Genomic DNA, 17,706 nt, shown 5'->3' with positions numbered 1-17,706 from the left:
TTTGTTGAGTAGAGTGTTGGAGGCTATTTTGTAAATTACATCGCAGAAGTCAAGGATCGGTAGGATGGTCAGTTTTACGAGGGTATGTTTGGCAGCATGAGTGAAGGGCCTTTCCCTGGCCAAACTATAGAGCTTAAACATAACAACACCATAGCTGATAAAGAGCTGAATTGAAAACACTACATGATCATACATTGAGAGATTGATTGTTGACAGGATACTTTTCTTTCACCTTTCTTAAAGAGGCATTTACCTAACATCAAACAGTGGAGTACCACTTAGATGTATAAAACCATTTAAAAATTGATGCCTTCTTGTAAAGAGAACAGGTCCCACTGCATGACATATACTTTTTTATAAAACATAGTTTGGATCCTGGATGCTGATTAGTTGATAGTTAGTTATTCCATAATGCCATAATTACATTTCAAGTATCAATGTGCATCTACTGTCCTGCATCCCAGCCAGGTGTTCAAATACATAATATCCACAGGAAAAAAGTATCTAGACATAATTTCCCTATGCTTCTTATCTAGCATTTGGTTTGTTACAGTGGGGGTTAATATAATCTGACCTGTGCAACATGTTGCAGTTTTTGGGGGGACAATCTCCACCGTACCATGCATATAAACATATTAAGCTGATGAGACTGACAGCTTCTGTGACCCTTGGACGACTGTAACTAAGGCTGGGAATGTCAATACTAGCAAGGGCAATGATCACAAGTCAGTCATAACGTGCATAACGTGGCTAATAGGCTAGTGCACATGTCAAACATAAGGCACACAAGTGAGTATACAGTGGCTTGCGAAAGAATTCACCCCCCTTGCCATTTTTCCATTTTTTTTGCATTACAACCTGGAATTAAAATAGTTTTTTGGGGGGTTTGTGTCATTTGATTTACACAACAAGCCTACCACTTTGAAGATGCAAAATATTGTTTATTGTGAAACAAGAAATAAGACAAAAAAAAAAACAGAAAACTTGAGTGTGCATAACTATTCACCCCCCCAAAGTCAATACTCTGTAGAGCCACCTTTTGCAGCAATTACAGCTGCAAGTCTCTTGGGGTATGTCTCTATAAGCTTGGCACATATAGCCACTAGGATTTTTGCCCATTCTTCAAAGCAAAACTGCTCCAGCTCCTTCAAATTGGATGGGTTCCGCTGGTGTACAGCACAGATTCTCAATTGGATTGAGGTCTGGGCTTTGACTAGACCATTCCAAGACATTTAAATGTTTCCCCTTAAACCAATCGAGTGTTACTTTAGCAGTATGCTTAGGGTCATTGTCCTGCTGGAAGGTGAACCTCCGTCCCAGTCTCAAATCTCTCGAAGACTGAAACAGGTTTCCCTCAAGTATTTCCCTGTATTTAGCGTCATCCATCATTCTTTCAATTCTGACCAGTTTCCCAGGTCCTGCCGGTGAAAAACATCCCCACAGCATGATGGTGTTCTCTGGGTCATGAGAGGTGTTGGGTTTGCGCCAGACATAGCGTTTTCAATTTTAGTCTCATCTGACCAGACTGACTACCTTCTTCCATATGTTTGGGGAGTCTCCCAGATTCAGTCAGATTCCACTACTGATAAGTTACATATAATGTATTAATATGTATGAATACACTAAGTGTACAAAACATTAAGAACACCTTCCTAATATTGAGTTGCCCTTAGAACAGCCTCAATTCGTTGTGGGATGGACTCTACAAGGTGTCGAACACAGGGATCCTGGCCCATGTTGACTCCAATGCTTACCACAGTTGTGTCAAGTTGGCTAGATGTCCTTTGAGTGGTGGTCCATTCTTGATGCACACAGGAAACTGTTGAGTGTGAAAAACCAGCAGAGTTACAGTTCTTGACACAAACCGGCGCGCCTGGCACCTACTACCATAACCCGTTCAAAGGCACTTAAATCTTTTGTATTGCCCATTCACTCTCTGAATGGCACACATACACAATCCATGTCTCAATTGTGTCAAGGCTTAAAAATCCTTCTCTAACCTGTTTCCTCCCCTTCATCTACACTGATTGAAGGGATCATAGCTTTCACCTGGTTTCACCTGGTCATTCTATGTCATGGCAAGAGCAGGTGTCCTTAATGTTTTGTACACTGAGTGTTTCTCAAAATGCATACTACTGTGCTATGAACAAGCAAATTGGAGCACGGGCAGGTCAGCGTATGAATCCAAATTAATGTATGTGAAACGGAGAACAGAGGGCACCTCTCAAATGCGTACTCCGTTTGTACATATTTTGAAGAACGCATCGATGGAAGCTTCATAGGAAAGTATGCAAAGAAATTTCGACGCCACCACGTAGAGAATCACGCACATTATTTTACCATTATTTGACCTGAAGTGAGAGAAAATGCACTCCGACTTCAGAATTTAATGTAGCCTATTCACAGCTTATATGCTACCTGACTACAATATTTTTTAACTGGATACGTTAATAAATACATGCTGGCTTAATTTTGGTATGTTTATTTGCCTGTGTACCTTTAGATCGCAAGCCCATAATAAATCAATGGGGTTAACTGGCTAGCTACTACTAGCCAGATAGCCACAAAGTATTGTTAGCTAGCTACCCACAAAGAATGGACATCTACCTTGCATAATATTAGTTTTAGGTCATTTTCCCCTGTTCAACTACAGTGCATTCAGAAAGTAGTCAGACCCCTTGACTTTTCCCACATTTTGTTATGTTACAGTCCTATTCTAAAATGGATGAAAAGAAAAATCCTGATCAATCTACACACAATAGCCCATAATGACAAAGCGACAAACAGTTTTTTACAAATTTGCAAACATTTCTAAAAATGTGTTTTAGCTTGGTCATTATGGGTATTGTGTGTAGATTGATGAGAAGAAAAAAAACAATTCAATTTAATCAATTTCAGAATAAGGCTGTAACGTAACAAAATGTGGAAAAAGTCAAGGCGTCTGAATACTTTCCGAATGCACTGTATCTGGTTAGCTTCATTATCACAATTCAAATATAGCTAACTGATAGTTATGAAGTAAAACTTTTGCTTTGTGTATACCTTGTTTTTGTCTCTATTGCCATTGTCCTGGCTGGAGTACGGTTCAGTGAATGGGCAGGATCTCAGCGAACACTGCCTCGTTGCCTGCGTGCGTAATGGGTCTGCGGTCAAACGACTCCCCCTCATCACTGTCAAACGCTCCCTGAAACACTTCAGCGAGCAGGCCTTTCTAATCGACCTGGCCCAGTAGAGGATGCCTGGTTGCTCTTCAAAAGTATTTTCCTCTCCAACTTAAATAAGCATGTCCCATTCAAAAAATGTAGAACTAAGAACAGATATAGGCCTTTGTTCACCCCAGACTTGACTGCCCTTGACCAGCACAAAAACATCCTCGTTCTGCATTATAGCATCGAATAGCCCCTGCGATGTGCAACTTTTCAGGGGAGTCAGGAACCAATATACTCAGTCAGCTAGGAAAGCTAAGGTTAGATTTTTCAAACATAAATTTGCTTCCTGTAGCACTAATTACAAAAAGTTTTGGGACACTGTATAGTCCATGGAGAATAAGAGCACCTCCTCCCAGCTGCCCACTGCACTAAGGATAGGAAACACTGTCACCACCGATAAATCTACGATAAACGATCATTTCAACAAGCATTTTTCCACGGCTGGCCATGCTTTCCACTTGGCTACCCCTACCCCGGCCAACATCTCAGCACCCCCTGCAGCAACTTGCCCAAACCCCCCCACCCCCCTGCTTCTCCTTCAGCCAAATCCAAACAGCTGATGTTCTAGAAGAGATGCAAAATCTGGATCCCTACAAATCACCTGGGCAAGATAATCTGGACCCTCTCTTTCTAAAATTATCCTCTGAAATTGTTGCAACCCCTATTACTAGCCTATTCAACCTCACAATGGAAACAGGATGCACCTGAGCTCAATTTCTCTTAGCAAAAATGTCAAAAAACCTGTTCTCACTTTGTCATTATGGGGCATTGTGTGTAGATTGATGAGTAAAATGTTTATTTATCCATTTCAGAATAAGGTTGTAATGTAAGACAATGTAGAAAAAGTGAAGTGGTCTGAATATTTTCCGAATACACTGTATGTTCCAGGATTCATCCGATGGCATTGAGGAGTATACCACATCAGTCACCGGCTTCATCAAAAGTGCATCAATGATGTAATCTCCACAGTGACCATGCGTACATACCCCAACCAGAAACCATGGATTACAGGCAACATCCACATTAAGTTAGTCATAGGGCATGCGTTCCGCTAGCGGAACCCCTCGACAACATTCCGCAGAAAAAGGCAGCGCGCGAAATTCAAAAATATTTTTTTTAAATACGCAACTTTCACACATTAACAAGTCCAATACAGTAAATAAAAGATAAACTTCTTGTTAATCTACCCATCACTTTACAGCGAAAGCACATCATATGATTATGTTAGGTCAGAGCCAAGTCAAAAAAACACAGACATTTTTCCAGCCAAAATAGGAGTCACAAAAAGCAGAAATATAGATAAAATGAATTACTAACCTTTAGTGATCTTCTTCAGATGACACTCATAGGACATCATGTTACACAATACATGTATGTTTTGTTCGATAATGTGCATATTTATATCCAAAACTCTCAGTTTACATTGGCGCGTTACGTGCACTAATGTTTTGACTCCAAAACATCTGGTGATTTTGCAGATACAGTGCCTTGTGAAAGTATTCGGCCCCCTTGAACTTTGCGACCTTTTGCCACATTTCAGGCTTCAAACATAAAGATATAAAACTGTATTTTTTTGTTTGCCACAAGCCACCTGGGAGACACACCAAACATGTGGAAGAAGGTGCTCTGGTCAGATGAAACCAAAATTGAACTTTTTGGCAACAATGCAAAACGTTATGTTTGGCGTAAAAGCAACACAGCTCATCACCCTGAACGCAGCATCCCCACTGTCAAACATGGTGGTGGCAGCATCATGGTTTGGGCCTGCTTTTCTTCAGCAGGGACAGGGAAGATGGTTAAAATTGATGGGAAGATGGATGGAGCCAAATACAGGACCATTCTGGAAGAAAACCTGATGGAGTCTGCAAAAGACCTGAGACTGGGACGGAGATTTGTCTTCCAACAAGACAATGATCCAAAACATAAAGCAAAATCTACAATGGAATGGTTCAAAAATAAACATATCCAGGTGTTAGAATGGCCAAGTCAAAGTCCAGACCTGAATCCAATCGAGAATCTGTGGAAAGAACTGAAAACTGCTGTTCACAAATGCTCTCCATCCAACCTCACTGAGCTCGAGCTGTTTTGCAAGGAGGAATGGGAAAAAATTTCAGTCTCTCGATGTGCAAAACTGATAGAGACATACCCCAAGCGACTTACAGCTGTAATCGCAGCAAAAGGTGGCGCTACAAAGTATTAACTTAAGGGGGCTGAATAATTTTGCACTCCCAATTTTTCAGTTTTTGATTTGTTAAAAAACGTTGAAATATCCAATAAATGTCGTTCCACTTCATGATTGTGTCCCACTTGTTGTTGATTCTTCACAAAAAAATACAGTTTTATATCTTTATGTTTGAAGCCTGAAATGTGGCAAAAGGTCGCAAAGTTCAAGGGGGCCGAATACTTTCGCAAGGCACTGTATTGTCGAACTGGGATTTCCTGAGAGTGCATTCTGATGAAGATCATGAATGGTAAGTGAATATTTATAATATTATTGCTAACTTCTGTTGACTCCAACATGGCAGATATTTCTTTGGCTGGATTGGGCTCTGAGCGCTGTACTCAGATTATGCTTTTTCCGTAAAGTTGTTTTGAAATCTGACACAGCGGTTGCATTAAGGACAAGTCTATCTTTAATTCTGTGAATAACATTTGTATCTTTTATCAATGTTTATTATGAGTATTTCTGGGATTTCATGTAGCTACAGTGCCTTGCGAAAGTATTCGGCCCCCTTGAACTTTGCGACCTTTTGCCACATTTCAGGCTTCAAACATAAAGATATAAAACTGTATTTTTTGTGAAGAATCAACAACAAGTGGCACTGTATATGACTGTTTTGTTCCATAAAGTTCCATAAAGTCTATCATTTATGTCCAAATAGCCACTTGTTGTTAGCGTGTTCAGCCCAGTAATCCATCTTCATGAGGCGCAAGCACTACGTCCAGACAAAAACTCAAAAAGTTCCGTTACAGGTCGTAGAAACATGTCAAACAATGTATGGAATCAATCTTTAGGATGTTTTTAACATAAAACTTCAATAATGTTCCAACCGGAGAATTCTATTGTCTGTAGAGCGAGAGCTAACTCTGTCGGGACGGCGCGTCACGAGCCTGAGACACTCTGCCAGACCCATGACTCATTCAGCTCCCATTCCCCCCTCCTTTATAGCAGAAGCCTGAAACAAGTTTCTAAAGACGGTTGTCATCTAGTGGAAGCCTTAGGAAGTGCAACTTGACCCCATAGACACTGTGTATTCGGTAGGCCAAACTTTGAAAAACTACAAACCTCAGAATTCCTACTTCCTGGTTGGATTTTTCTCAGGTTTTTGCCTGCCATATGAGTTCTGTTGGCGTTTCCAACAAACCAACTATTTTAGAGTATTATATGTTAACCAAGCAAGATAAATAAACGTGCAATCACTACTGAGAAATTAAGAAAATAATTTTGGAACGAACGCTTCCAGACATTTAAATGGTCTGTTGAAATCAAGGTGTTAAGAACAGGATTCATAGTGCAATGGTTGGAGTTCCCGCCTGTGGATCAGAACATTGCGGGTTTTCCTCCTGGAAGCAATATTTTGATCATTATTTAATTAAATATCTTAGATGTTAAGTCCCCAAACAGTGTTGTTATTCCCTCCGTAAGGCAATCAAACAAGCAAAACTTCAGTACAGAGACAAAGTGGAGTCCCAATTCAACAGCTCAGACACGAGACGTATGTGGCAGGGTCTACAGACAATCATGGACTACAAAGGGAAAGCCAGCCACGTCACGAACACTGACGTCTTGCTCCCGGACAAGCTAAACACCTTCTTCGTCCGCTTTGAGGATAACACAGTGCCACTGATGTGGCCCACTACCAAGGACTGTCCTTCTCCGTGGACGGCGTGAGTAACACATTTAAGCGTATTAACCCTCGCAAGGCTGCAGCCCCAGATGGAAGGCTGCCTTGCAAGGCTGCCGGCCCAGACGGATCCTCAACACTGGGGCCCCACAAAAATGGGTGCTCAGCCCCCTCCTGTACTCCCTGTTCACCCATGACTGCATGGCCACGCACACCTCCAACTCAAATCATCAAGTTTGCAGATGACATAACAGTAGTAGGCCTGATTACCAACAATGACGAGATAGCCTACAGAGAGGAGGTGAGGTCCCTGTGAGTGGTGCCAGGAAAAGAACCTCTCACTCAACGTCAACAAATCAAAGGAGCTGATCAGAAACAGCAGAGGGAGCACACCCTATCCACATCGACAGGACTGCAGGGGAGAAGGTGGAAAGGTTCAAGTTCCTTGGTGTACACATCACGACGATCTGAAATGGTCCACCCACACAGACAGTGTGGTGAAGATGGAGCAGCAAAGAAATGTGGCTTGGCCCCTAAAACCCTCAAACCTTTACAGATGCACAATTGAGAGCATCCTGTCGGACTGTATCACCGCCTGGTACAGCAACTACACCGCCTGCAACCACAGGGCTCTCCAGAGGGTGGTGCGATCTGCCAAAAGCATCACCGGGGGCAAACTACCTGCACTCCAGGACACCTACAGTACCCAAGTACCCACCCGACAAGCACAAAAGGTAGGTAAAACAGATCAGGGTGTGACAAAAATAATTTAAAACAAAAAACACTTTGTCATAGACGGACAAGATTAATATGAGATGAAAGGTGAGTTCCTAATGAGTTCAGGAAGGCCTGTATCCACAAAGCGTCTCGGTCCTTGGAATGCTGTTAAAACCAGTTTTAAGACCACAACAAAAAACTCCTAGCTCAGTGTAGGTTTTAGGATGATGTTGATACTGCTCAGACAAACTTTGGGCCAGGAGTAAAACCACATCATAAAAGTTTATCTCAGCTCAGCTTACTTTCAGACATGAAGGTCAGTCAATTCGGAAAATTAAAAAGAACTTTGAAAGTTTCTTCAAGTGCAGTAGCAAAAACCATCAAACGCTATTATGTTACTGGCTTTCATGAGGACCGCCACAGGAAAGGAAGACCCAGAGTTACCTATGCTGCAGAAGATAAGTTCAATAGAGTTAACTGCACCTCAGATTGCAGCCCAAATAAATGCTTCACAGAGTTCAAGTAGCAGACACATCTCAACAACTGTTCAGAGGAGACTATGGGAATCAGGCCTTCATGGTAAAATTGCTGCAAAGAAAACACTACTAAAGGATACCAATAAGAAGAAGAGACTTACTTGAGCCAAGAAACACAAGCAATGGACATTAGACCGGTGGAAATCTGTCCATTAGTCTGATGCGTCAAAATTAGAGATTTTGGGTTCCAACCGCCGTGTCTTTGTGAGACGCGAGTAGGCAAACAGATGATCTCTGCATGTGTGGTTCCCACCGTGAAGCATGGAGGATGAGGTGTGATGGTGTGGGGGTGCTTTACTGGTGACAATGTCTGTGATTTATTTAAAATTCAAGGCACACTTAACCATCATGGCTGCCACAGAATTCTGTGCGATACGCCTTCCCATCTGGTTTGCGCTTAGTGGACTATCATTTGTTTTCAACAGGACAATGACCCAACACACCTCCAGGCTGTGTAAGGGCTATTTGACCAAGAAGGAGAGTGATGGAGTTCTGCATCAGATGACCTGCCCTCCACAATTACCCGACCTCAACCCAATTGAGATGGTTTGGGATGAGTTGGATCGCAGAGTGAAGGAAAAGCAGCCAACAAGTGCTCAGCATGTGTGGGAACTCCTTCAAATCAAAGTTTATTTGTCACGTGCGCCGAATACAGTGAAATGCTTACAAAGACTGTTGGAAAAGCATTCCAGGTGAAGCTGGTTGAGAGAATGCCAAGAGTGTGCAAAGCTGTCATCAAGGCAAAGGGTGGCTACATTGAAGAATCTAAAATAACATATTTTGATTTGATGAACACTTTTTTGGTTACTACGTGATTCCCATATGTGTTATTTCATAGTTTTAATGTCTTCACTTTCTTTAACTCATTTGACTGGTTCTGTAGGTGTAGATTATTTGTGACTCACCACCTAGATTCGGTCATGTAGCAAAATGTGAAATGGTGTTTTTTTACATTGGTAAAAGTAGGCTCATGGTTACAAAATGGTATATCATACACTGCATTTGAGGAACAATGGGAAAGTAATTCTGCTTTGAAAGTTGATCAACTTGTAAACTCACTTTTGAGAAAATCGGCTTTGAATGTTTTGGTATCTGGTGAAGAGCTCTTCTTTGTCTATAACTATTCAGCATCGTTCACACCGTCCTAAGCTTTAGCCGCACCCATCTCGTTTCACTCTCGGAGCGCACACTTGATGCTCCGGCCGATGATTTGTTTACCTTTGGACAACATGAAAACAGCCTAACCAGCTCTGCTGGCAACAATTTCATTACACTTTAATAATAACGTCCGCTAGGGAGCCAGCCAGCTAACGTTAACTAACACTTTAGCTTAAGACATATAGTTAGCTAGCTAGGTAAACAATGAACCTAGCTAGGTAAACAACAGTTAAGATCACACACATCACGTTAGCTAGTTAAACAACAATGAACAAAGTGCCAATAATGCCACAATGCTGGGAGCTAACCAGCTAGCTAGCTAACATTAGGCTCTAACTAGAAAAGAACAGCGTTTCCCATATCTCTGGGAATCGAATAATGTCAGCTAGGGAGCCAGCCAGCTAACGATACACTTTAGCTTGAAATTAAACCACTTCCTGTCAAAATTAGAAACGTGTAATATCTGAAAATGTAGCTAGCTAACACTAGAAGTTTACAATGGGTCAGAAGTTTACATACACTGAATTAGTGTTTGGTAGCATTGCCTTTAAATTGGTTAACTTGGGTCAAATGTTTCAGGTAGAATTCCACAAGCTTCCCACAATAAGTTGGGTGAATTTTGGCCCATTCCTCCTAACAGAGCTGGTGTAACTGAGACAGGTTTCTAGGCCTCCTTCCTCGCACACACTTTTTCAGTTCTGCCCACAAATTGTCTATAGGATTGAGGTCAGGGCTTTGTGATGGTCACTCCAATACCTTGACTTTGTTGTCCTTAAGCCATTTTGCCACAACTTTGTAAGTATGCTTGGAGTCATTGTCCATTTGGAAGACCCATTTGCTACCAAGCTTTAACTTTCTGACTGTCTTGAGATGTTGCTTCAATGTATCCACAATTTTCCTACCTCATGATGCCATCTATTTTGTGAAGTGCACCAGTCCCTCCTGCAGCAAAGCACCCCACAAAATGATGCTGCCACCCCGGTGCTTCACGGTTGGGATGGTGTTCTTTGGCTTGCAAGCCTCCCCCTTTTTCCTCCAAACATAACAATGGTCATTATGGCCAAACATTTCTATTTTTGTTTTATCAGACCAGAGGACATTTCTCCAAAAAATATTATATTTGTCCCCATGTGCAGTTGCAAATCGTAGTCTGGCTTTTTTTCTGGCGGTTTTGGAGCAGTGGCTTCTTCCTTGCTGAGCGGCCTTTCAGGTTATGTCGAAATATATACTTTTGTACCTGTTTCCTCCAGCATCTTCACAATGTCCTTTGCTGTTGTTCTGGGATTGATTTTCCCTTTTCGCACCAAAGTATGTTCATCTCTAGGAGACAGAACGTATCTCCTTCCTGAGCGGTATGAAGGCTGCGTGGTTCCATGGTGTTTAAACCTGCGTACTATTGTTTGTAAAGATGAACGTGGTACCTTCAGGCATCTGGAAATTGCTCCCAAGGATGAACCAGACTTGTGGAGGTCTACAATTGTTTTTCTGAGGTCTGGCTGATTTCTTTAGATTTTCCCATGATGTCAAGCAAAGAGGCACTGGGTTTGAAGGTAGACCTTGAAATACATGCACAAATACATCCACCTCCAATTGATTCAAATGATGTCAATTAGCCTATCAGAAGATTCTAAAGCCATGGCATTTTCAGGAATTTTCCAAGCTGTTTAAAGGCACAGTCAACTTAGTGTATGTAAACTTCTGACTCACTGGAATTGTGATACAGTGAATTATAAGTTAAATAATTTGTTTGTTAACATTTTTTGAAAAATTCCTTGTGTCGTGTACAAAGTAGATGTCCTAACCGACTTGCCGACTTATAGTTTGTTAACATGAAATTTGTGGAGTGGTTGAAAAACGAGTTTTGCAGTTCCACTACACAATACATTTTTTAAAAAGCAGCATTCGACAGGATTACCAACACAGACTGACGAGCTCAAATAGACAGAAGCCTTCAATATGGCAGACCAATCCAAAGTCCTCTTTCGGCATGTCCAGCCCACTCATTATCTCAGCCAATCATGGCTAGAGAGAAGGTTGCTCACTTTTTCTGTGGCTTAACCAACTATGCTTGTAATTTAACAATTGTATTCATATTTACAGATGGCATACAAGTTTGTTATTAAGGCACATGAAAGTTCACATGGTCGAGGAGACATTTCTGCCCAAAAATGCATTTTGCTACATTTCTTTTAACGTTCAAACAGCTCACCTGTGAATTTGTGACTTACGACATATGCCTAGTTTCCTGAATCGGGTCACATTTATGGGTTGATCATATAGAAATATCAAAACATTCTTTCAACTCCAAAGCATTTGCATTGTCTATGGTGCAGGAACCACTGACTTGCTGCCTTTTTTCATAATCAAGACACCTCCTAGTAACTCTTCACTGTTTAGGACTGCTCATGAGGTCTCCTAAATATCTGTTGAATATTATTTTTTACCCATAAGAGTAGGAGTAAACGGTCTCTATGCTCAGCACTTATGACCAATTGTCTTCTCTGAGATGCTTTGTGCACACCATCCCAATGGTACTGCCCAGGGACACGGTGCTTTATGGCAGTGTGGCGGGTTGTGTGCATGTGCAAACACCAGCTGGTTGACAGAGCACCTGGCCATCTCTATGCGATTGTTGCGGTCCTCTTCCCACTGGAACATCCAGCTCCTCCACTGTGTGATGTCAGAGTAGACCACCATTGTCCCTTGAACATTCAGACGAACTACCTGAAAATCAGATCACATCTGACGCGCCAGGACTGTCCTCTTTGTGTGTCCCAAGTCGTTTCCACCGAGGTGGATGACTGTGATACATTCACGGTCACACCTGGTCTTGGCGAAAGAGAATCTGCATGGAGGAATGGGCCAAAATACCAGCAACAGTGTGTGAAAACCTTGTGAAGACATACAGAAAACGTTTGACCTCTGTCATTACCAACAAAGGGTATATAACAAAGTATTGAGATAAACTGTTGTTATTGACCAAATACTTATTTTCCACCATAATTTGCAAATACATTAATTAAAAATCCTACAATGTGATATTCTGGATTTTTTTTCTCTCATTTTGTCTGTCATAGTTGACGTGTACCTATGATGAAAATTACAGGCCTCTCTCATCTTTTTAAGTGGGAGAACTTGCACAATTGGTGGCTGACTAAATACCTTTTTGCCCCACTGTATATATATATATATATATATATATATATATATAAATATATATATATATATACATATAGTGGGGCAAAAAAGTATACATATCATTCATTGCTCGTTTATTGCGAACAAACCTTTTTGGACGTGGCTCACTATATATATATATATATATATATATATATATATATATGCAATGAATTTGAAATGTTTTCAGACCCCTTCCCCTTTTCCACATTTTGTTGCATCACAGCCTTATTCTGAAATTGATTAGATTTATTATTTTCCTTATTATTTTTCATCAATATACACAATACCTACATTTTCTATATATTTTTGCAAATGTATTAAATACAAAAAACATAAATAGCTCAGGTGCAACCTGTTTCCATTGATCATCCTTGAGATTTTTCTACATTTTGGAGTCCAACTGTGGTAAATTAAATTGTGGTAAATTCAATTTAAGGTGCCACAGTTGACAGTGCATGTCAGAGCAAAAACCAATCCATGAGTTCGGAAAAAAAATTGTCCGTAGAGCTCTGAGACAGGATTGCCCGTGCCTGTTAACGAGGTAATCAGAATGTGTACTAGCTAGCTAGCTACTTGTCTAGCATTGCAGAGGTTGGGCATAAGTCATATCCTACATGTCAACATGTAGCTAATCATTGCAATTTTTATTTTATATACATTTTCCTTATCTAGCTACCAGGTTTGGACTAGTTGCCTGTTTGCTTTTTGTAGCAAATGTTATACACAGAAAATAACATTTAAAATACAATAATATTGCTTGACTATGATATCCTTCCTCTGTGAATGAGTTAACAGGCACGGGCTATCATATCATTCATTGCTCGTTTATTGCGAACAAACCTTTTTTGGACGTGGCTCACTAACCTCACATAGCCAGGTCATGGATGTAGTGGCTCACTATCACCATCTGACGTATAATTGAGATTACACAATAAAAAAGCACTTTTGGCATTTGTGTCATTAATACATTGTTGACAATGTCCCAACATGTTTTGCTTGTCAGCAATCAATTTTAAGATATGTAACTTTCAAAATGGCCTCCCGAGTGGCGCAGTGGTCTATGGCATCGCAGTGCTAGCTGTGCCACGAGAGATTCTGGGTTTGAGTCCAGGCTCTGTCACAGCCGGCCACGACCGGGAGACCCATGGGGTGGCGCACAATTGGCCCAGCATCGTCTGACTTAGGATGTTTGGATGGCAGGGATGTCCTTATCCCATCGCGCACTAGCGACTCCTGTGGCGAGCCGGGGGCAGTGCACGCTGACACGGTTGCCAGGTTTCTGCCGACACATTGGTGCAGCTGGCTTCCGGGTTAAGTGAAAATTGTGTCAAGAAGCATTGCGGCTTGGTTGGGTTATATTTCGGAAGACGCACGGCTCTCGACCTTTGCCTCTCCCGAGTCCATATGGGAGTTCCAGGAATGAGACAAGACTAACTACTAATTGGAAACCATGAAATAGGGGAGAAAAAGGGGTAAAATCAACAACAAAAAATACAAAAATACAAAATACGAAACAAATATAAATAAACTTTGAAAATACAGAAATCATCCCAGTATGATGCATTTTGCATCATATAACGCAAAACGCAGCATTATATGATGCAAAATGCATCATACAGGGATGATTTATATATTTTGAAAGTTTACATGTAAGAATTTTTTAGGATCCTTTCTTTCAAAGATAATTCGTAAAAATCCAAATAACTTCACAGATCTTCATTGTAAAGGTTTTAAGGTTTTAAACACTGTTTTCCATGCCTGTTCAATGAACCAAAAACAACTAATGAACATGCACCTGTGGAACTGTCAGCTTACAAACGGTAGGCAATTAAAGGTCACAGTTATAAAGACGTAGGACACGGACTCTGAAAAACACCAAAAGACAGATGTCCAGGGTCCCTGGTTATCTGCGTGGACGTACCTTAAAAATGCTGAGAGAAGGCATGAGGACTGCAGATGTGGCCAGGGCAATAAATTGCAATGTCCATACTGTGAGACGCCTAAGACAGCGCTACAAGGAGACAGGATGGACAGCCGATCGTCCTTGCAGTGGCAGACCACATATAACAACACCTGCCCAGGATTGGTACATCCGAACATCACACCTGCGGGACAGGTACAGGATGGCAATAACAACTGCCCGAGTTACACCAGGAACGCACAATCCCTCCATCAGTGCTCAGACTGTCCGCAATAGCCTAGAGAGGATGGACTGAGGGCTTGTAGGCCTGGTGTAAGGCAGGTCCTCACCAGACATCACCGGCAACAACGTCACTGGACCAGACAGGACTGGCAAAAAGTTGTCTTCACTGACGAGTTGCGGTTTTGTCTCACCAGGGGTGATGGTCGGATTCGCGTTTATCGTCGAAGGAATGAGCGTTACACCGAGGCCTGTACTCTTGAGCGGGATCGATTTGGAGATGGAGGGTTCATTGTGGTCTGGGTCGGTGTGTCACAGCATCATCGGACTGAGCTTGTTGTCATTGCAGGCAATCTCAACGCTGTGCATTTGTAACGGATGTGAAACGGCTAGCTTAGTTAGCGGTGGTGCGCACTAAATAGCGTTTCAATCGGTGACGTCACTTGCTCTGAGACCTTGAAGTAGTAGTTCCCCTTGCTCTGCAAGGGCCGCGGCTTTTGTGGAGCGATGGGTAACGATGCTTCTTGGGTGACTGTTGTTGATGTGTGCAGAGGGTCCCTGGTTCGCGCCCGGGTATGGGCGAGGGGACGGTCTAAAGTTATACTGTTACACATTAAAGGGAAGACATCCTCCTCCCTCACGAGGTACCCTTCCTGCAAGCTCATCCTGACATGACCCTCCAGCATGATAAAGCCACCAGCCTCCAGCCACACTGCTCCTTCTGTGCATGATTTCCTGCAAGACAGGAATGCCAGTGTTCTGCCATGGCCAGCGAAGAGCCCGGATCTGAATCCCATTGAGCATGCCTGGGACCTGTTGGATCGGAGGGTGAGGGCTAGGGCCATTTCCACCAGTAATGTCCAGGAACTTGCAGGTGCCTTGGTGGAAGAGTGGGGTAACATCTCACAGCAAGAACTGGTAAATCTGGTACAGTCCATTAGGAGGAGATGCACTGCAGTACTTGATGCAGCTGGTGGCCACACCAGATACTGACGGTTACTTTTGATTTGGACCCCCCCTTTTGACACATTCAATTTCTGTTAGTCACATCTGTGGAACTTGTTCAGTTTATGTCTCAGTTGTTATATCTTGTTATGTTCATACAAAAATTTACAGGTTAAGTTTGCTGAAAATAAATGCAGTTGACAGTGAGAGGACGTTTCTTTTTTTGCTGAGTTTATTAAAAACTTGATTGCTGACAAGCAAAATATTTTGGGGGACTTTGTCAACAATGGACTAATGAAACAAACCAAAATATAGTTTTTTGGGTGGTGTATTCCTTTAATGGTTCATGTTGGTTGAAATGTCGACTTTGCCGGCTCCATTACCATACTGTCAACTACATTATGCAATTACTGATTTGTAAATAGAGGGCAAAACCATGCATAGAACGTAACTTTCTCCACCCAGAACTAAATTAGCTCATTATTGTTATGGTGATCTCTTGTATTGAGATTGCAGTGGAAGGTTACTTCCACTCCGCTAGTGCGTCGTGGAACACACCTTCCACGCTGTTCACTATTTCCCATAGAACGCATTGCCTCTTGTTGATTCTCCAGTCATAGAGACTGAGGTCATGGGGAGGAAAAGTGAGAACTGAACCAATTGAACTCCAGATTGGCATATTTTTCCCACTACCAACTAAGTGAGCTTTACAGACAACGCAAGTCTTTGGTTTGTACCACGAACATGTAGACCCAGAAAAAATATTTTGGCAATTTCTACTGCCTTCACTTTCAGTTTGTGTAAAGTCCCTTAACTGACTTCTAGTAAGAGCTTAAATGAATCAGTACCTTAAGGGGAGGTGATTTCTCAATTACTAATCTTCAGACTCTCTTTAAGTGAGGCATAAACTCAAATATACTGTGTGGGTAGAATATAGAGAGCTATTTAGCTGCTCAAGAATACAGTAATATCTTAATTGCTAAGATTCAATGATAGGACCAAAACCAAGAGCAGCCTCTGAGGGGGTGTATGTGCATTAAGGTGTGTGAATTAGTGGTAACACAAGTCTGTGGAATTCCTTTGACATTGTCACTATTTGAGTGTTTCACAGTATAGCATGTCAGTGTATGTTTGAGTCCTGTGTGTGGCATGTGTGTGTGTGTGTGTGTGTGTGTGTGTGTGTGTGTGTGTGTGTGTGTGTGTGTGTGTGTGTGGAATGTGTGTGTGTGTGTTTTTTTCAATCATCTGTAGCCACCTCCGACTTTGTTGGGAAAGTCAGTCATCCTATCCACACTTGGTGTCAGGTTGTCTGGGAGGAAATGGATGACAGGACATTCCAGTCGTCCTGAGGAGGGAGTGAGTGGGACGACTGAGTTGACAGCGGTCTCTTTTAAGGAAATCTCTGTTTAACGCTCTTACTTTCAGATCCAATTGAGCTTGAAACCAGAGAGGGAGAGAGAGCGAGAGAACAATTAAAACAAAATGAGGCATCTAATCTAGACCTACAGTATTTTCTGTGGTTCAATGGCTTCTGGTACAAAGGCAACATATTTTGTTAGGGAATTTGCAGTGCCTTAGTGAAAGTTATATAGTGGAGATTGGGGCATGGGTGGGGTGGAATAAAATAATATGGTTAGAAACAATAACTGAATCAGTTTGAGTAATGTTTGAACAAACTAGTGTCTGCAACGCAATTTTTAAATGATGTCATTTAACTCTCATGTTTTATAAACTTGTGCACAGGTGAGGGTGTGGTTTGTATGTGTTGTGTTGTAGCGTGACAGAAGTATTTTGTGTGTAAGTGCATGTGATGTATGTATCTGTACATTCCCTCCAAGTCTAGCTAGAAGGTAGTTATGCAGAAAATCTAGGTTCAGCGTCAGTGTTTGGTTTTGTGTAATGAATGAGCTTCAGCTGCCCATGGAACAGCAAGAAAACAGTCAAATGAGCTTCTGCGAAAGTGAGAGATTTATTCA

Source organism: Oncorhynchus tshawytscha, linkage group LG16 (assembly GCF_018296145.1).
Source record: "Oncorhynchus tshawytscha isolate Ot180627B linkage group LG16, Otsh_v2.0, whole genome shotgun sequence".
NCBI lineage: Eukaryota > Metazoa > Chordata > Actinopteri > Salmoniformes > Salmonidae > Oncorhynchus > Oncorhynchus tshawytscha.
Note: the sequence above shows the minus strand (reverse complement) of the source record.